The 19,963-nt window shown below is 46.2% G+C and overlaps 9 non-coding genes across 9 annotated transcripts; all 9 read left to right on the plus strand.

The window, feature by feature from the left end:
* The first annotated feature begins 947 nt into the window (after positions 1 to 947).
* Positions 948 to 1,138, plus strand: LOC130312832 (U2 spliceosomal RNA). The gene has a single exon (XR_008860902.1). It is a non-coding gene; the product is annotated as a U2 spliceosomal RNA (small nuclear RNA).
* Positions 1,139 to 3,230: 2,092 nt separating this feature from the next.
* On the plus strand, positions 3,231 to 3,421 carry LOC130312833 (U2 spliceosomal RNA). Its single transcript, XR_008860903.1, has one exon. It is a non-coding gene; the product is annotated as a U2 spliceosomal RNA (small nuclear RNA).
* A 2,093-nt stretch (positions 3,422 to 5,514) lies between these two features.
* Positions 5,515 to 5,705, plus strand: LOC130312834 (U2 spliceosomal RNA). The gene has a single exon (XR_008860904.1). It is a non-coding gene; the product is annotated as a U2 spliceosomal RNA (small nuclear RNA).
* A 2,095-nt stretch (positions 5,706 to 7,800) lies between these two features.
* LOC130312835 (U2 spliceosomal RNA) lies at positions 7,801 to 7,991 on the plus strand. Its single transcript, XR_008860905.1, has one exon. It is a non-coding gene; the product is annotated as a U2 spliceosomal RNA (small nuclear RNA).
* A 2,089-nt stretch (positions 7,992 to 10,080) lies between these two features.
* LOC130312836 (U2 spliceosomal RNA) lies at positions 10,081 to 10,271 on the plus strand. The gene has a single exon (XR_008860906.1). It is a non-coding gene; the product is annotated as a U2 spliceosomal RNA (small nuclear RNA).
* A 2,080-nt stretch (positions 10,272 to 12,351) lies between these two features.
* LOC130312837 (U2 spliceosomal RNA) lies at positions 12,352 to 12,542 on the plus strand. The gene has a single exon (XR_008860907.1). It is a non-coding gene; the product is annotated as a U2 spliceosomal RNA (small nuclear RNA).
* Positions 12,543 to 14,632: 2,090 nt separating this feature from the next.
* On the plus strand, positions 14,633 to 14,823 carry LOC130312839 (U2 spliceosomal RNA). Its single transcript, XR_008860909.1, has one exon. It is a non-coding gene; the product is annotated as a U2 spliceosomal RNA (small nuclear RNA).
* A 2,098-nt stretch (positions 14,824 to 16,921) lies between these two features.
* LOC130312840 (U2 spliceosomal RNA) lies at positions 16,922 to 17,112 on the plus strand. The gene has a single exon (XR_008860910.1). It is a non-coding gene; the product is annotated as a U2 spliceosomal RNA (small nuclear RNA).
* A 2,095-nt stretch (positions 17,113 to 19,207) lies between these two features.
* LOC130312841 (U2 spliceosomal RNA) lies at positions 19,208 to 19,398 on the plus strand. The gene has a single exon (XR_008860911.1). It is a non-coding gene; the product is annotated as a U2 spliceosomal RNA (small nuclear RNA).
* Positions 19,399 to 19,963: the final 565 nt, after the last annotated feature.

Below are 19,963 nucleotides of genomic sequence, written 5' to 3' on the forward strand. Positions count from 1 at the left end.
GGTTTAAAAGTGATTTCGGCGGAGAATATATATATATATATATATATATATATATATATATATATATATATATATGCGCACAGACACACATAGATATAAACGTATTCTCCGTTGAGATATTGCAGCCGCTGCTGTGTCCAGGCCCAGGAGCCTTAGCACTGTGCTGTGATGTCACTCAATACCACTGACATCACTAGGTGTAAACAACATCTCTCCTTTGCTGTGTATGTGACTATGGAGCTGTTTGGTGATGTCGTCTATTACGGCCTTCATAGAAGCAACAGGAGATTGTTGCATCCATCTTGAACCCTCAGAACTACAGTGCTATGATGTCACTCACTTCCACAGGCCTTGCAGAGTGTAAACAACAACAACCCAGCTTTGTTGTGTATGTAACCAAAGGGATTTGTGATGTCACCTAGAACCTTCACAGCAGCGACAGCTTTATGAGGAGCATCAGCACTGCTCTGCCTGAGCAGAACCATCACCGCCATAGGTTGTCAAATAACCCGGATTTAACCCACACAGGTAAGTCCAATGGGGTGCAGGCATGTCCTCTATGCTTACAGCTTCCCGTGGGTGTTGGTTTGATACCGTTTGGGGACAGCCAAGGAGGCATCTGCAGGCAACAAAGGTAGGTGTGTGCTTGTGTGTGTGTTTCCTATGCAGATCCTAAGCCCAGTGTCACATGCAAGTAGGAGGAGTAAGAAGGGTTCCTGGCAAATCCGGGTTATGGATTGCATTTAAAAAGGCCCCGTGGGAGTGCAATGGGCCCCTGTCTTCCTGCTTAGCAATAATGGTATGGGTTTAGGTTCTGCTGTGTGTACTGGTGGTTGACTGCCCCCCAGCCCAGAGTGTGCATGGAAAATTGTCTGGCAGCCTCCCTGACAGCAAGCAGTGATAGTGCCCATGAAGGGGACCTTGTTGGGCCCGCCCCTTTCACAGTTATCGCTTCTCGGCCTTTTGGCTAAGATCAAGTGTAGTATCTGTTCTTATCAGTTTAATATCTGATACGTCCCCTATCTGGGGACCATATATTAAATGGATTTTTGAGAACGGGGGCCGATTTCGAAGCTTGCTTCCGTCGCCCTATGCATTGACCCGATATGGCAGTATCTTCGGGTACAGTGCACCACCCCCTTACAGGGTTAAAAAGAAAGATTCCTACTTTCATTGCTACCTGCTTGCTGGCTAGCCAGCTAGCCAGCCCTGTGGGCCTTGCTGCTGCTGCAGCCAAAAAACAAAAGGTGGTGCTGCTGCTGCTTCTGCTGCTTCTGCTTCTGCTTGTGTCTGGCCCCTGTTGGAGCGTCCAGGCACAGGACTTCTGCTGCTGCTGACTAAATGGCCTCCTTAATTGGATCATTTGAGTAGCCAGCACACCTGTGCAGGTAGGGCATGACATGATAGGCAGCTGCCTTGATAGCGGGTGGGTGCTGAATGTTCCTAATTGACAAAATAAGATTAATGCTTATGAAGAAATATAAAATCTCATCCCTTCCCCAATATCGCGCCACACCCCTACCCCTTAATTCCCTGGTTGAACGTGATGGACATATGTCTTTTTTCGACCGTACTAACTATGTAACTATGTAACATAACATGGGGGGGGGTCTCCTGGCTGTTCACACAGGTGTGTCATTGCTGTACATTGACCATGCATTGCTTCTGTGGTATTGCAAAGGCAAAGACAAATGCTTCCAGCCATCCATTGCACTAATGGATTGGTCATCAGCTGGCTGTCTATGTCCCGCATCAATATAGACCAAAGTACAGAGGGTTAGGCTATGCTATTGTGCACCTACCTGATGCATCAGAAGGTGCGAGGCCCTTGCTAAATTCTGTGCACAGACTTTGAGATCTATGCTTTAGACTGTATCTAAACCTGCTCCAACATGGACTGACATTCTGGCCTACTTTCAGCCGATGCGACTTGTCTGTCGCTGAACAGTCGCTTTTTATGTATTCAGCACCTATGTATAATGTTGTAAAAATGCTCTAGAAGCTAAAGTCGCAGAAATGTCACACATATTTGGCCTGCAACTTTCTGTGCGACAAATTCAGACAGGAAAAATCAGTATAAATCCTTAGAAAATTATCCCCCAGTGTCTCCATCTGCTGGCGGTATTGAATAAGCATTGCTGCACTGATGGGGTATGCATTAGACGAAAAAAAAGAAGAAAAAGAAGAATAATACGCCCAGAAAAGAGGCGAAAAGGAGAAAAACGTAAAAAAACGTGAAAAAAAAGTAAGAGGAAGAGAAGGGAAAAAAAGGTGGAAATGGGTTTAAAAGTGATTTCGGCGGAGATATATATATATATATATATATATATATATATATATATATATATATATATATATGCGCACACACACACATAGATATAAACGTATTCTCCGTTGAGATATTGCAGCCGCTGCTGTGTCCAGGCCCAGGAGCCTTAGCACTGTGCTGTGATGTCACTCAATACCACTGACATCACTAGGTGTAAACAACATCTCTCCTTTGCTGTGTATGTGACTATGGAGCTGTTTGGTGATGTCGTCTATTACGGCCTTCATAGAAGCAACAGGAGATTGTTGCATCCATCTTGAACCCTCAGAACTACAGTGCTATGATGTCACTCACTTCCACAGGCCTTGCAGAGTGTAAACAACAACAACCCAGCTTTGTTGTGTATGTAACCAAAGGGATTTGTGATGTCACCTAGAACCTTCACAGCAGCGACAGCTTTATGAGGAGCATCAGCACTGCTCTGCCTGAGCAGAACCATCACCGCCATAGGTTGTCAAATAACCCGGATTTAACCCACACAGGTAAGTCCAATGGGGTGCAGGCATGTCCTCTATGCTTACAGCTTCCCGTGGGTGTTGGTTTGATACCGTTTGGGGACAGCCAAGGAGGCATCTGCAGGCAACAAAGGTAGGTGTGTGCTTGTGTGTGTGTTTCCTATGCAGATCCTAAGCCCAGTGTCACATGCAAGTAGGAGGAGTAAGAAGGGTTCCTGGCAAATCCGGGTTATGGATTGCATTTAAAAAGGCCCCGTGGGAGTGCAATGGGCCCCTGTCTTGCTGCTTAGCAATAATGGTATGGGTTTAGGTTCTGCTGTGTGTACTGGTGGTTGACTGCCCCCCAGCCCAGAGTGTGCATGGAAAATTGTCTGGCAGCCTCCCTGACAGCAAGCAGTGATAGTGCCCATGAAGGGGACCTTGTTGGGCCCGCCCCTTTCACAGTTATCGCTTCTCGGCCTTTTGGCTAAGATCAAGTGTAGTATCTGTTCTTATCAGTTTAATATCTGATACGTCCCCTATCTGGGGACCATATATTAAATGGATTTTTGAGAACGGGGGCCGATTTCGAAGCTTGCTTCCGTCGCCCTATGCATTGACCCGATATGGCAGTATCTTCGGGTACAGTGCACCACCCCCTTACAGGGTTAAAAAGAAAGATTCCTACTTTCATTGCTACCTGCTTGCTGGCTAGCCAGCTAGCCAGCCCTGTGGGCCTTGCTGCTGCTGCAGCCAAAAAACAAAAGGTGGTGCTGCTGCTGCTTCTGCTGCTTCTGCTTCTGCTTGTGTCTGGCCCCTGTTGGAGCGTCCAGGCACAGGACTTCTGCTGCTGCTGACTAAATGGCCTCCTTAATTGGATCATTTGAGTAGCCAGCACACCTGTGCAGGTAGGGCATGACATGATAGGCAGCTGCCTTGATAGCGGGTGGGTGCTGAATGTTCCTAATTGACAAAATAAGATTAATGCTTATGAAGAAATATAAAATCTCATCCCTTCCCCAATATCGCGCCACACCCCTACCCCTTAATTCCCTGGTTGAACGTGATGGACATATGTCTTTTTTCGACCGTACTAACTATGTAACTATGTAACATAACATGGGGGGGGGGGGGGGGTCTCCTGGCTGTTCACACAGGTGTGTCATTGCTGTACATTGACCATGCATTGCTTCTGTGGTATTGCAAAGGCAAAGACAAATGCTTCCAGCCATCCATTGCACTAATGGATTGGTCATCAGCTGGCTGTCTATGTCCCGCATCAATATAGACCAAAGTACAGAGGGTTAGGCTATGCTATTGTGCACCTACCTGATGCATCAGAAGGTGCGAGGCCCTTGCTAAATTCTGTGCACAGACTTTGAGATCTATGCTTTAGACTGTATCTAAACCTGCTCCAACATGGACTGACATTCTGGCCTACTTTCAGCCGATGCGACTTGTCTGTCGCTGAACAGTCGCTTTTTATGTATTCAGCACCTATGTATAATGTTGTAAAAATGCTCTAGAAGCTAAAGTCGCAGAAATGTCACACATATTTGGCCTGCAACTTTCTGTGCGACAAATTCAGACAGGAAAAATCAGTATAAATCCTTAGAAAATTATCCCCCAGTGTCTCCATCTGCTGGCGGTATTGAATAAGCATTGCTGCACTGATGGGGTATGCATTAGACGAAAAAAAAGAAGAAAAAGAAGAATAATACGCCCAGAAAAGAGGCGAAAAGGAGAAAAACGTAAAAAAACGTGAAAAAAAAGTAAGAGGAAGAGAAGGGAAAAAAAGGTGGAAATGGGTTTAAAAGTGATTTCGGCGGAGAAATATATATATATATATATATATATATATATATATATATATATATATGCGCACACACACACATAGATATAAACGTATTCTCCGTTGAGATATTGCAGCCGCTGCTGTGTCCAGGCCCAGGAGCCTTAGCACTGTGCTGTGATGTCACTCAATACCACTGACATCACTAGGTGTAAACAACATCTCTCCTTTGCTGTGTATGTGACTATGGAGCTGTTTGGTGATGTCGTCTATTACGGCCTTCATAGAAGCAACAGGAGATTGTTGCATCCATCTTGAACCCTCAGAACTACAGTGCTATGATGTCACTCACTTCCACAGGCCTTGCAGAGTGTAAACAACAACAACCCAGCTTTGTTGTGTATGTAACCAAAGGGATTTGTGATGTCACCTAGAACCTTCACAGCAGCGACAGCTTTATGAGGAGCATCAGCACTGCTCTGCCTGAGCAGAACCATCACCGCCATAGGTTGTCAAATAACCCGGATTTAACCCACACAGGTAAGTCCAATGGGGTGCAGGCATGTCCTCTATGCTTACAGCTTCCCGTGGGTGTTGGTTTGATACCGTTTGGGGACAGCCAAGGAGGCATCTGCAGGCAACAAAAGTAGGTGTGTGCTTGTGTGTGTGTTTCCTATGCAGATCCTAAGCCCAGTGTCACATGCAAGTAGGAGGAGTAAGAAGGGTTCCTGGCAAATCCGGGTTATGGATTGCATTTAAAAAGGCCCCGTGGGAGTGCAATGGGCCCCTGTCTTGCTGCTTAGCAATAATGGTATGGGTTTAGGTTCTGCTGTGTGTACTGGTGGTTGACTGCCCCCCAGCCCAGAGTGTGCATGGAAAATTGTCTGGCAGCCTCCCTGACAGCAAGCAGTGATAGTGCCCATGAAGGGGACCTTGTTGGGCCCGCCCCTTTCACGGTTATCGCTTCTCGGCCTTTTGGCTAAGATCAAGTGTAGTATCTGTTCTTATCAGTTTAATATCTGATACGTCCCCTATCTGGGGACCATATATTAAATGGATTTTTGAGAACGGGGGCCGATTTCGAAGCTTGCTTCCGTCGCCCTATGCATTGACCCGATATGGCAGTATCTTCGGGTACAGTGCACCACCCCCTTACAGGGTTAAAAAGAAAGATTCCTACTTTCATTGCTACCTGCTTGCTGGCTAGCCAGCTAGCCAGCCCTGTGGGCCTTGCTGCTGCTGCAGCCAAAAAACAAAAGGTGGTGCTGCTGCTGCTTCTGCTGCTTCTGCTTCTGCTTGTGTCTGGCCCCTGTTGGAGCGTCCAGGCACAGGACTTCTGCTGCTGCTGACTAAATGGCCTCCTTAATTGGATCATTTGAGTAGCCAGCACACCTGTGCAGGTAGGGCATGACATGATAGGCAGCTGCCTTGATAGCGGGTGGGTGCTGAATGTTCCTAATTGACAAAATAAGATTAATGCTTATGAAGAAATATAAAATCTCATCCCTTCCCCAATATCGCGCCACACCCCTACCCCTTAATTCCCTGGTTGAACGTGATGGACATATGTCTTTTTTCGACCGTACTAACTATGTAACTATGTAACATAACATGGGGGGGGGGGGGGGGGGTCTCCTGGCTGTTCACACAGGTGTGTCATTGCTGTACATTGACCATGCATTGCTTCTGTGGTATTGCAAAGGCAAAGACAAATGCTTCCAGCCATCCATTGCACTAATGGATTGGTCATCAGCTGGCTGTCTATGTCCCGCATCAATATAGACCAAAGTACAGAGGGTTAGGCTATGCTATTGTGCACCTACCTGATGCATCAGAAGGTGCGAGGCCCTTGCTAAATTCTGTGCACAGACTTTGAGATCTATGCTTTAGACTGTATCTAAACCTGCTCCAACATGGACTGACATTCTGGCCTACTTTCAGCCGATGCGACTTGTCTGTCGCTGAACAGTCGCTTTTTATGTATTCAGCACCTATGTATAATGTTGTAAAAATGCTCTAGAAGCTAAAGTCGCAGAAATGTCACACATATTTGGCCTGCAACTTTCTGTGCGACAAATTCAGACAGGAAAAATCAGTATAAATCCTTAGAAAATTATCCCCCAGTGTCTCCATCTGCTGGCGGTATTGAATAAGCATTGCTGCACTGATGGGGTATGCATTAGACGAAAAAAAAGAAGAAAAAGAAGAATAATACGCCCAGAAAAGAGGCGAAAAGGAGAAAAACGTAAAAAAACGTGAAAAAAAAGTAAGAGGAAGAGAAGGGAAAAAAAGGTGGAAATGGGTTTAAAAGTGATTTCGGCGGAGAAATATATATATATATATATATATATATATATATATATATATATATATGCGCACACACACACATAGATATAAACGTATTCTCCGTTGAGATATTGCAGCCGCTGCTGTGTCCAGGCCCAGGAGCCTTAGCACTGTGCTGTGATGTCACTCAATACCACTGACATCACTAGGTGTAAACAACATCTCTCCTTTGCTGTGTATGTGACTATGGAGCTGTTTGGTGATGTCGTCTATTACGGCCTTCATAGAAGCAACAGGAGATTGTTGCATCCATCTTGAACCCTCAGAACTACAGTGCTATGATGTCACTCACTTCCACAGGCCTTGCAGAGTGTAAACAACAACAACCCAGCTTTGTTGTGTATGTAACCAAAGGGATTTGTGATGTCACCTAGAACCTTCACAGCAGCGACAGCTTTATGAGGAGCATCAGCACTGCTCTGCCTGAGCAGAACCATCACCGCCATAGGTTGTCAAATAACCCGGATTTAACCCACACAGGTAAGTCCAATGGGGTGCAGGCATGTCCTCTATGCTTACAGCTTCCCGTGGGTGTTGGTTTGATACCGTTTGGGGACAGCCAAGGAGGCATCTGCAGGCAACAAAGGTAGGTGTGTGCTTGTGTGTGTGTTTCCTATGCAGATCCTAAGCCCAGTGTCACATGCAAGTAGGAGGAGTAAGAAGGGTTCCTGGCAAATCCGGGTTATGGATTGCATTTAAAAAGGCCCCGTGGGAGTGCAATGGGCCCCTGTCTTGCTGCTTAGCAATAATGGTATGGGTTTAGGTTCTGCTGTGTGTACTGGTGGTTGACTGCCCCCCAGCCCAGAGTGTGCATGGAAAATTGTCTGTCAGCCTCCCTGACAGCAAGCAGTGATAGTGCCCATGAAGGGGACCTTGTTGGGCCCGCCCCTTTCACGGTTATCGCTTCTCGGCCTTTTGGCTAAGATCAAGTGTAGTATCTGTTCTTATCAGTTTAATATCTGATACGTCCCCTATCTGGGGACCATATATTAAATGGATTTTTGAGAACGGGGGCCGATTTCGAAGCTTGCTTCCGTCGCCCTATGCATTGACCCGATATGGCAGTATCTTCGGGTACAGTGCACCACCCCCTTACAGGGTTAAAAAGAAAGATTCCTACTTTCATTGCTACCTGCTTGCTGGCTAGCCAGCTAGCCAGCCCTGTGGGCCTTGCTGCTGCTGCAGCCAAAAAACAAAAGGTGGTGCTGCTGCTGCTTCTGCTGCTTCTGCTTCTGCTTGTGTCTGGCCCCTGTTGGAGCGTCCAGGCACAGGACTTCTGCTGCTGCTGACTAAATGGCCTCCTTAATTGGATCATTTGAGTAGCCAGCACACCTGTGCAGGTAGGGCATGACATGATAGGCAGCTGCCTTGATAGCGGGTGGGTGCTGAATGTTCCTAATTGACAAAATAAGATTAATGCTTATGAAGAAATATAAAATCTCATCCCTTCCCCAATATCGCGCCACACCCCTACCCCTTAATTCCCTGGTTGAACGTGATGGACATATGTCTTTTTTCGACCGTACTAACTATGTAACTATGTAACATAACATGGGGGGGGGGGGGGGGTCTCCTGGCTGTTCACACAGGTGTGTCATTGCTGTACATTGACCATGCATTGCTTCTGTGGTATTGCAAAGGCAAAGACAAATGCTTCCAGCCATCCATTGCACTAATGGATTGGTCATCAGCTGGCTGTCTATGTCCCGCATCAATATAGACCAAAGTACAGAGGGTTAGGCTATGCTATTGTGCACCTACCTGATGCATCAGAAGGTGCGAGGCCCTTGCTAAATTCTGTGCACAGACTTTGAGATCTATGCTTTAGACTGTATCTAAACCTGCTCCAACATGGACTGACATTCTGGCCTACTTTCAGCCGATGCGACTTGTCTGTCGCTGAACAGTCGCTTTTTATGTATTCAGCACCTATGTATAATGTTGTAAAAATGCTCTAGAAGCTAAAGTCGCAGAAATGTCACACATATTTGGCCTGCAACTTTCTGTGCGACAAATTCAGACAGGAAAAATCAGTATAAATCCTTAGAAAATTATCCCCCAGTGTCTCCATCTGCTGGCGGTATTGAATAAGCATTGCTGCACTGATGGGGTATGCATTAGACGAAAAAAAAGAAGAAAAAGAAGAATAATACGCCCAGAAAAGAGGCGAAAAGGAGAAAAACGTAAAAAAACGTGAAAAAAAAGTAAGAGGAAGAGAAGGGAAAAAAAGGTGGAAATGGGTTTAAAAGTGATTTCGGCGGAGAAATATATATATATATATATATATATATATATATATATATATATGCGCACACACACACATAGATATAAACGTATTCTCCGTTGAGATATTGCAGCCGCTGCTGTGTCCAGGCCCAGGAGCCTTAGCACTGTGCTGTGATGTCACTCAATACCACTGACATCACTAGGTGTAAACAACATCTCTCCTTTGCTGTGTATGTGACTATGGAGCTGTTTGGTGATGTCGTCTATTACGGCCTTCATAGAAGCAACAGGAGATTGTTGCATCCATCTTGAACCCTCAGAACTACAGTGCTATGATGTCACTCACTTCCACAGGCCTTGCAGAGTGTAAACAACAACAACCCAGCTTTGTTGTGTATGTAACCAAAGGGATTTGTGATGTCACCTAGAACCTTCACAGCAGCGACAGCTTTATGAGGAGCATCAGCACTGCTCTGCCTGAGCAGAACCATCACCGCCATAGGTTGTCAAATAACCCGGATTTAACCCACACAGGTAAGTCCAATGGGGTGCAGGCATGTCCTCTATGCTTACAGCTTCCCGTGGGTGTTGGTTTGATACCGTTTGGGGACAGCCAAGGAGGCATCTGCAGGCAACAAAGGTAGGTGTGTGCTTGTGTGTGTGTTTCCTATGCAGATCCTAAGCCCAGTGTCACATGCAAGTAGGAGGAGTAAGAAGGATTCCTGGCAAATCCGGGTTATGGATTGCATTTAAAAAGGCCCCGTGGGAGTGCAATGGGCCCCTGTCTTGCTGCTTAGCAATAATGGTATGGGTTTAGGTTCTGCTGTGTGTACTGGTGGTTGACTGCCCCCCAGCCCAGAGTGTGCATGGAAAATTGTCTGGCAGCCTCCCTGACAGCAAGCAGTGATAGTGCCCATGAAGGGGACCTTGTTGGGCCCGCCCCTTTCACGGTTATCGCTTCTCGGCCTTTTGGCTAAGATCAAGTGTAGTATCTGTTCTTATCAGTTTAATATCTGATACGTCCCCTATCTGGGGACCATATATTAAATGGATTTTTGAGAACGGGGGCCGATTTCGAAGCTTGCTTCCGTCGCCCTATGCATTGACCCGATATGGCAGTATCTTCGGGTACAGTGCACCACCCCCTTACAGGGTTAAAAAGAAAGATTCCTACTTTCATTGCTACCTGCTTGCTGGCTAGCCAGCTAGCCAGCCCTGTGGGCCTTGCTGCTGCTGCAGCCAAAAAACAAAAGGTGGTGCTGCTGCTGCTTCTGCTGCTTCTGCTTCTGCTTGTGTCTGGCCCCTGTTGGAGCGTCCAGGCACAGGACTTCTGCTGCTGCTGACTAAATGGCCTCCTTAATTGGATCATTTGAGTAGCCAGCACACCTGTGCAGGTAGGGCATGACATGATAGGCAGCTGCCTTGATAGCGGGTGGGTGCTGAATGTTCCTAATTGACAAAATAAGATTAATGCTTATGAAGAAATATAAAATCTCATCCCTTCCCCAATATCGCGCCACACCCCTACCCCTTAATTCCCTGGTTGAACGTGATGGACATATGTCTTTTTTCGACCGTACTAACTATGTAACTATGTAACATAACATGGGGGGGGGGGGGGGGGTCTCCTGGCTGTTCACACAGGTGTGTCATTGCTGTACATTGACCATGCATTGCTTCTGTGGTATTGCAAAGGCAAAGACAAATGCTTCCAGCCATCCATTGCACTAATGGATTGGTCATCAGCTGGCTGTCTATGTCCCGCATCAATATAGACCAAAGTACAGAGGGTTAGGCTATGCTATTGTGCACCTACCTGATGCATCAGAAGGTGCGAGGCCCTTGCTAAATTCTGTGCACAGACTTTGAGATCTATGCTTTAGACTGTATCTAAACCTGCTCCAACATGGACTGACATTCTGGCCTACTTTCAGCCGATGCGACTTGTCTGTCGCTGAACAGTCGCTTTTTATGTATTCAGCACCTATGTATAATGTTGTAAAAATGCTCTAGAAGCTAAAGTCGCAGAAATGTCACACATATTTGGCCTGCAACTTTCTGTGCGACAAATTCAGACAGGAAAAATCAGTATAAATCCTTAGAAAATTATCCCCCAGTGTCTCCATCTGCTGGCGGTATTGAATAAGCATTGCTGCACTGATGGGGTATGCATTAGACGAAAAAAAAGAAGAAAAAGAAGAATAATACGCCCAGAAAAGAGGCGAAAAGGAGAAAAACGTAAAAAAACGTGAAAAAAAAGTAAGAGGAAGAGAAGGGAAAAAAAGGTGGAAATGGGTTTAAAAGTGATTTCGGCGGAGAAATATATATATATATATATATATATATATATATGCGCACACACACACATAGATATAAACGTATTCTCCGTTGAGATATTGCAGCCGCTGCTGTGTCCAGGCCCAGGAGCCTTAGCACTGTGCTGTGATGTCACTCAATACCACTGACATCACTAGGTGTAAACAACATCTCTCCTTTGCTGTGTATGTGACTATGGAGCTGTTTGGTGATGTCGTCTATTACGGCCTTCATAGAAGCAACAGGAGATTGTTGCATCCATCTTGAACCCTCAGAACTACAGTGCTATGATGTCACTCACTTCCACAGGCCTTGCAGAGTGTAAACAACAACAACCCAGCTTTGTTGTGTATGTAACCAAAGGGATTTGTGATGTCACCTAGAACCTTCACAGCAGCGACAGCTTTATGAGGAGCATCAGCACTGCTCTGCCTGAGCAGAACCATCACCGCCATAGGTTGTCAAATAACCCGGATTTAACCCACACAGGTAAGTCCAATGGGGTGCAGGCATGTCCTCTATGCTTACAGCTTCCCGTGGGTGTTGGTTTGATACCGTTTGGGGACAGCCAAGGAGGCATCTGCAGGCAACAAAGGTAGGTGTGTGCTTGTGTGTGTGTTTCCTATGCAGATCCTAAGCCCAGTGTCACATGCAAGTAGGAGGAGTAAGAAGGGTTCCTGGCAAATCCGGGTTATGGATTGCATTTAAAAAGGCCCCGTGGGAGTGCAATGGGCCCCTGTCTTGCTGCTTAGCAATAATGGTATGGGTTTAGGTTCTGCTGTGTGTACTGGTGGTTGACTGCCCCCCAGCCCAGAGTGTGCATGGAAAATTGTCTGGCAGCCTCCCTGACAGCAAGCAGTGATAGTGCCCATGAAGGGGACCTTGTTGGGCCCGCCCCTTTCACGGTTATCGCTTCTCGGCCTTTTGGCTAAGATCAAGTGTAGTATCTGTTCTTATCAGTTTAATATCTGATACGTCCCCTATCTGGGGACCATATATTAAATGGATTTTTGAGAACGGGGGCCGATTTCGAAGCTTGCTTCCGTCGCCCTATGCATTGACCCGATATGGCAGTATCTTCGGGTACAGTGCACCACCCCCTTACAGGGTTAAAAAGAAAGATTCCTACTTTCATTGCTACCTGCTTGCTGGCTAGCCAGCTAGCCAGCCCTGTGGGCCTTGCTGCTGCTGCAGCCAAAAAACAAAAGGTGGTGCTGCTGCTGCTTCTGCTGCTTCTGCTTCTGCTTGTGTCTGGCCCCTGTTGGAGCGTCCAGGCACAGGACTTCTGCTGCTGCTGACTAAATGGCCTCCTTAATTGGATCATTTGAGTAGCCAGCACACCTGTGCAGGTAGGGCATGACATGATAGGCAGCTGCCTTGATAGCGGGTGGGTGCTGAATGTTCCTAATTGACAAAATAAGATTAATGCTTATGAAGAAATATAAAATCTCATCCCTTCCCCAATATCGCGCCACACCCCTACCCCTTAATTCCCTGGTTGAACGTGATGGACATATGTCTTTTTTCGACCGTACTAACTATGTAACTATGTAACATAACATGGGGGGGGGGGGGGTCTCCTGGCTGTTCACACAGGTGTGTCATTGCTGTACATTGACCATGCATTGCTTCTGTGGTATTGCAAAGGCAAAGACAAATGCTTCCAGCCATCCATTGCACTAATGGATTGGTCATCAGCTGGCTGTCTATGTCCCGCATCAATATAGACCAAAGTACAGAGGGTTAGGCTATGCTATTGTGCACCTACCTGATGCATCAGAAGGTGCGAGGCCCTTGCTAAATTCTGTGCACAGACTTTGAGATCTATGCTTTAGACTGTATCTAAACCTGCTCCAACATGGACTGACATTCTGGCCTACTTTCAGCCGATGCGACTTGTCTGTCGCTGAACAGTCGCTTTTTATGTATTCAGCACCTATGTATAATGTTGTAAAAATGCTCTATGAAGCTAAAGTCGCAGAAATGTCACACATATTTGGCCTGCAACTTTCTGTGCGACAAATTCAGACAGGAAAAATCAGTATAAATCCTTAGAAAATTATCCCCCAGTGTCTCCATCTGCTGGCGGTATTGAATAAGCATTGCTGCACTGATGGGGTATGCATTAGACGAAAAAAAAAAGAAGAAAAAGAAGAATAATACGCCCAGAAAAGAGGCGAAAAGGAGAAAAACGTAAAAAAACGTGAAAAAAAAGTAAGAGGAAGAGAAGGGAAAAAAAGGTGGAAATGGGTTTAAAAGTGATTTCGGCGGAGAAATATATATATATATATATATATATATATATATATATATATATGCGCACACACACACATAGATATAAACGTATTCTCCGTTGAGATATTGCAGCCGCTGCTGTGTCCAGGCCCAGGAGCCTTAGCACTGTGCTGTGATGTCACTCAATACCACTGACATCACTAGGTGTAAACAACATCTCTCCTTTGCTGTGTATGTGACTATGGAGCTGTTTGGTGATGTCGTCTATTACGGCCTTCATAGAAGCAACAGGAGATTGTTGCATCCATCTTGAACCCTCAGAACTACAGTGCTATGATGTCACTCACTTCCACAGGCCTTGCAGAGTGTAAACAACAACAACCCAGCTTTGTTGTGTATGTAACCAAAGGGATTTGTGATGTCACCTAGAACCTTCACAGCAGCGACAGCTTTATGAGGAGCATCAGCACTGCTCTGCCTGAGCAGAACCATCACCGCCATAGGTTGTCAAATAACCCGGATTTAACCCACACAGGTAAGTCCAATGGGGTGCAGGCATGTCCTCTATGCTTACAGCTTCCCGTGGGTGTTGGTTTGATACCGTTTGGGGACAGCCAAGGAGGCATCTGCAGGCAACAAAGGTAGGTGTGTGCTTGTGTGTGTGTTTCCTATGCAGATCCTAAGCCCAGTGTCACATGCAAGTAGGAGGAGTAAGAAGGGTTCCTGGCAAATCCGGGTTATGGATTGCATTTAAAAAGGCCCCGTGGGAGTGCAATGGGCCCCTGTCTTGCTGCTTAGCAATAATGGTATGGGTTTAGGTTCTGCTGTGTGTACTGGTGGTTGACTGCCCCCCAGCCCAGAGTGTGCATGGAAAATTGTCTGGCAGCCTCCCTGACAGCAAGCAGTGATAGTGCCCATGAAGGGGACCTTGTTGGGCCCGCCCCTTTCACGGTTATCGCTTCTCGGCCTTTTGGCTAAGATCAAGTGTAGTATCTGTTCTTATCAGTTTAATATCTGATACGTCCCCTATCTGGGGACCATATATTAAATGGATTTTTGAGAACGGGGGCCGATTTCGAAGCTTGCTTCCGTCGCCCTATGCATTGACCCGATATGGCAGTATCTTCGGGTACAGTGCACCACCCCCTTACAGGGTTAAAAAGAAAGATTCCTACTTTCATTGCTACCTGCTTGCTGGCTAGCCAGCTAGCCAGCCCTGTGGGCCTTGCTGCTGCTGCAGCCAAAAAACAAAAGGTGGTGCTGCTGCTGCTTCTGCTGCTTCTGCTTCTGCTTGTGTCTGGCCCCTGTTGGAGCGTCCAGGCACAGGACTTCTGCTGCTGCTGACTAAATGGCCTCCTTAATTGGATCATTTGAGTAGCCAGCACACCTGTGCAGGTAGGGCATGACATGATAGGCAGCTGCCTTGATAGCGGGTGGGTGCTGAATGTTCCTAATTGACAAAATAAGATTAATGCTTATGAAGAAATATAAAATCTCATCCCTTCCCCAATATCGCGCCACACCCCTACCCCTTAATTCCCTGGTTGAACGTGATGGACATATGTCTTTTTTCGACCGTACTAACTATGTAACTATGTAACATAACATGGGGGGGGGGGGGGGGGTCTCCTGGCTGTTCACACAGGTGTGTCATTGCTGTACATTGACCATGCATTGCTTCTGTGGTATTGCAAAGGCAAAGACAAATGCTTCCAGCCATCCATTGCACTAATGGATTGGTCATCAGCTGGCTGTCTATGTCCCGCATCAATATAGACCAAAGTACAGAGGGTTAGGCTATGCTATTGTGCACCTACCTGATGCATCAGAAGGTGCGAGGCCCTTGCTAAATTCTGTGCACAGACTTTGAGATCTATGCTTTAGACTGTATCTAAACCTGCTCCAACATGGACTGACATTCTGGCCTACTTTCAGCCGATGCGACTTGTCTGTCGCTGAACAGTCGCTTTTTATGTATTCAGCACCTATGTATAATGTTGTAAAAATGCTCTAGAAGCTAAAGTCGCAGAAATGTCACACATATTTGGCCTGCAACTTTCTGTGCGACAAATTCAGACAGGAAAAATCAGTATAAATCCTTAGAAAATTATCCCCCAGTGTCTCCATCTGCTGGCGGTATTGAATAAGCATTGCTGCACTGATGGGGTATGCATTAGACGAAAAAAAAGAAGAAAAAGAAGAATAATACGCCCAGAAAAGAGGCGAAAAGGAGAAAAACGTAAAAAAACGTGAAAAAAAAGTAAGAGGAAGAGAAGGGAAAAAAAGGTGGAAATGGGTTTAAAAGTGATTTCGGCGGAGAAATATATATATATATATATATATATATATATATATATATATATATATATATGCGCACACACACACATAGATATAAACGTATTCTCCGTTGAGATATTGCAGCCGCTGCTGTGTCCAGGCCCAGGAGCCTTAGCACTGTGCTGTGATGTCACTCAATACCACTGACATCACTAGGTGTAAACAACATCTCTCCTTTGCTGTGTATGTGACTATGGAGCTGTTTGGTGATGTCGTCTATTACGGCCTTCATAGAAGCAACAGGAGATTGTTGCATCCATCTTGAACCCTCAGAACTACAGTGCTATGATGTCACTCACTTCCACAGGCCTTGCAGAGTGTAAACAACAACAACCCAGCTTTGTTGTGTATGTAACCAAAGGGATTTGTGATGTCACCTAGAACCTTCACAGCAGCGACAGCTTTATGAGGAGCATCAGCACTGCTCTGCCTGAGCAGAACCATCACCGCCATAGGTTGTCAAATAACCCGGATTTAACCCACACAGGTAAGTCCAATGGGGTGCAGGCATGTCCTCTATGCTTACAGCTTCCCGTGGGTGTTGGTTTGATACCGTTTGGGGACAGCCAAGGAGGCATCTGCAGGCAACAAAGGTAGGTGTGTGCTTGTGTGTGTGTTTCCTATGCAGATCCTAAGCCCAGTGTCACATGCAAGTAGGAGGAGTAAGAAGGGTTCCTGGCAAATCCGGGTTATGGATTGCATTTAAAAAGGCCCCGTGGGAGTGCAATGGGCCCCTGTCTTGCTGCTTAGCAATAATGGTATGGGTTTAGGTTCTGCTGTGTGTACTGGTGGTTGACTGCCCCCCAGCCCAGAGTGTGCATGGAAAATTGTCTGGCAGCCTCCCTGACAGCAAGCAGTGATAGTGCCCATGAAGGGGACCTTGTTGGGCCCGCCCCTTTCACGGTTATCGCTTCTCGGCCTTTTGGCTAAGATCAAGTGTAGTATCTGTTCTTATCAGTTTAATATCTGATACGTCCCCTATCTGGGGACCATATATTAAATGGATTTTTGAGAACGGGGGCCGATTTCGAAGCTTGCTTCCGTCGCCCTATGCATTGACCCGATATGGCAGTATCTTCGGGTACAGTGCACCACCCCCTTACAGGGTTAAAAAGAAAGATTCCTACTTTCATTGCTACCTGCTTGCTGGCTAGCCAGCTAGCCAGCCTTGTGGGCCTTGCTGCAGCCAAAAAACAAAAGGTGGTGCTGCTGCTGCTTCTGCTGCTTCTGCTTCTGCTTGTGTCTGGCCCCTGTTGGAGCGTCCAGGCACAGGACTTCTGCTGCTGCTGACTAAATGGCCTCCTTAATTGGATCATTTGAGTAGCCAGCACACCTGTGCAGGTAGGGCATGACATGATAGGCAGCTGCCTTGATAGCGGGTGGGTGCTGAATGTTCCTAATTGACAAAATAAGATTAATGCTTATGAAGAAATATAAAATCTCATCCCTTCCCCAATATCGTGCCACACCCCTACCCCTTAATTCCCTGGTTGAACGTGATGGACATATGTCTTTTTTCGACCGTACTAACTATGTAACTATGTAACATAACATGGGGGGGGGGGGGTCTCCTGGCTGTTCACACAGGTGTGTCATTGCTGTACATTGACCATGCATTGCTTCTGTGGTATTGCAAAGGCAAAGACAAATGCTTCCAGCCATCCATTGCACTAATGGATTGGTCATCAGCTGGCTGTCTATGTCCCGCATCAATATAGACCAAAGTACAGAGGGTTAGGCTATGCTATTGTGCACCTACCTGATGCATCAGAAGGTGCGAGGCCCTTGCTAAATTCTGTGCACAGACTTTGAGATCTATGCTTTAGACTGTATCTAAACCTGCTCCAACATGGACTGACATTCTGGCCTACTTTCAGCCGATGCGACTTGTCTGTCGCTGAACAGTCGCTTTTTATGTATTCAGCACCTATGTATAATGTTGTAAAAATGCTCTAGAAGCTAAAGTCGCAGAAATGTCACACATATTTGGCCTGCAACTTTCTGTGCGACAAATTCAGACAGGAAAAATCAGTATAAATCCTTAGAAAATTATCCCCCAGTGTCTCCATCTGCTGGCGGTATTGAATAAGCATTGCTGCACTGATGGGGTATGCATTAGACGAAAAAAAAGAAGAAAAAGAAGAATAATACGCCCAGAAAAGAGGCGAAAAGGAGAAAAACGTAAAAAAACGTGAAAAAAAAGTAAGAGGAAGAGAAGGGAAAAAAAGGTGGAAATGGGTTTAAAAGTGATTTCGGCGGAGAATATATATATATATATATATATATATATATATATATATATATATATATATATATATACGCGCACACACACACATATATATAAACGTATTCTCCGTTGAGATATTGCAGCCGCTGCTGTGTCCAGGCCCAGGAGCCTTAGCACTGTGCTGTGATGTCACTCAATACCACTGACATCACTAGGTGTAAACAACATCTCTCCTTTGCTGTGTATGTGACTATGGAGCTGTTTGGTGATGTCGTCTATTACGGCCTTCATAGAAGCAACAGGAGATTGTTGCATCCATCTTGAACCCTCAGAACTACAGTGCTATGATGTCACTCACTTCCACAGGCCTTGCAGAGTGTAAACAACAACAACCCAGCTTTGTTGTGTATGTAACCAAAGGGATTTGTGATGTCACCTAGAACCTTCACAGCAGCGACAGCTTTATGAGGAGCATCAGCACTGCTCTGCCTGAGCAGAACCATCACCGCCATAGGTTGTCAAATAACCCGGATTTAACCCACACAGGTAAGTCCAATGGGGTGCAGGCATGTCCTCTATGCTTACAGCTTCCCGTGGGTGTTGGTTTGATACCGTTTGGGGACAGCCAAGGAGGCATCTGCAGGCAACAAAGGTAGGTGTGTGCTTGTGTGTGTGTTTCCTATGCAGATCCTAAGCCCAGTGTCACATGCAAGTAGGAGGAGTAAGAAGGGTTCCTGGCAAATCCGGGTTATGGATTGCATTTAAAAAGGCCCCGTGGGAGTGCAATGGGCCCCTGTCTTGCTGCTTAGCAATAATGGTATGGGTTTAGGTTCTGCTGTGTGTACTGGTGGTTGACTGCCCCCCAGCCCAGAGTGTGCATGGAAAATTGTCTGGCAGCCTCCCTGACAGCAAGCAGTGATAGTGCCCATGAAGGGGACCTTGTTGGGCCCGCCTCTTTCACGGTTATCGCTTCTCGGCCTTTTGGCTAAGATCAAGTGTAGTATCTGTTCTTATCAGTTTAATATCTGATACGTCCCCTATCTGGGGACCATATATTAAATGGATTTTTGAGAACGGGGGCCGATTTCGAAGCTTGCTTCCGTCGCCCTATGCATTGACCCGATATGGCAGTATCTTCGGGTACAGTGCACCACCCCCTTACAGGGTTAAAAAGAAAGATTCCTACTTTCATTGCTACCTGCTTGCTGGCTAGCCAGCTAGCCAGCCCTGTGGGCCTTGCTGCTGCTGCAGCCAAAAAACAAAAGGTGGTGCTGCTGCTGCTTCTGCTGCTTCTGCTTCTGCTTGTGTCTGGCCCCTGTTGGAGCGTCCAGGCACAGGACTTCTGCTGCTGCTGACTAAATGGCCTCCTTAATTGGATCATTTGAGTAGCCAGCACACCTGTGCAGGTAGGGCATGACATGATAGGCAGCTGCCTTGATAGCGGGTGGGTGCTGAATGTTCCTAATTGACAAAATAAGATTAATGCTTATGAAGAAATATAAAATCTCATCCCTTCCCCAATATCGTGCCACACCCCTACCCCTTAATTCCCTGGTTGAACGTGATGGACATATGTCTTTTTTCGACCGTACTAACTATGTAACTATGTAACATAACATGGGGGGGGGGGGGGTCTCCTGGCTGTTCACACAGGTGTGTCATTGCTGTACATTGACCATGCATTGCTTCTGTGGTATTGCAAAGGCAAAGACAAATACTTC

The sequence above is a fragment of the Hyla sarda genome, unplaced genomic scaffold (assembly GCF_029499605.1).
Source record: "Hyla sarda isolate aHylSar1 unplaced genomic scaffold, aHylSar1.hap1 scaffold_1734, whole genome shotgun sequence".
In the NCBI taxonomy this organism is placed as follows: Eukaryota; Metazoa; Chordata; class Amphibia; order Anura; family Hylidae; genus Hyla; species Hyla sarda.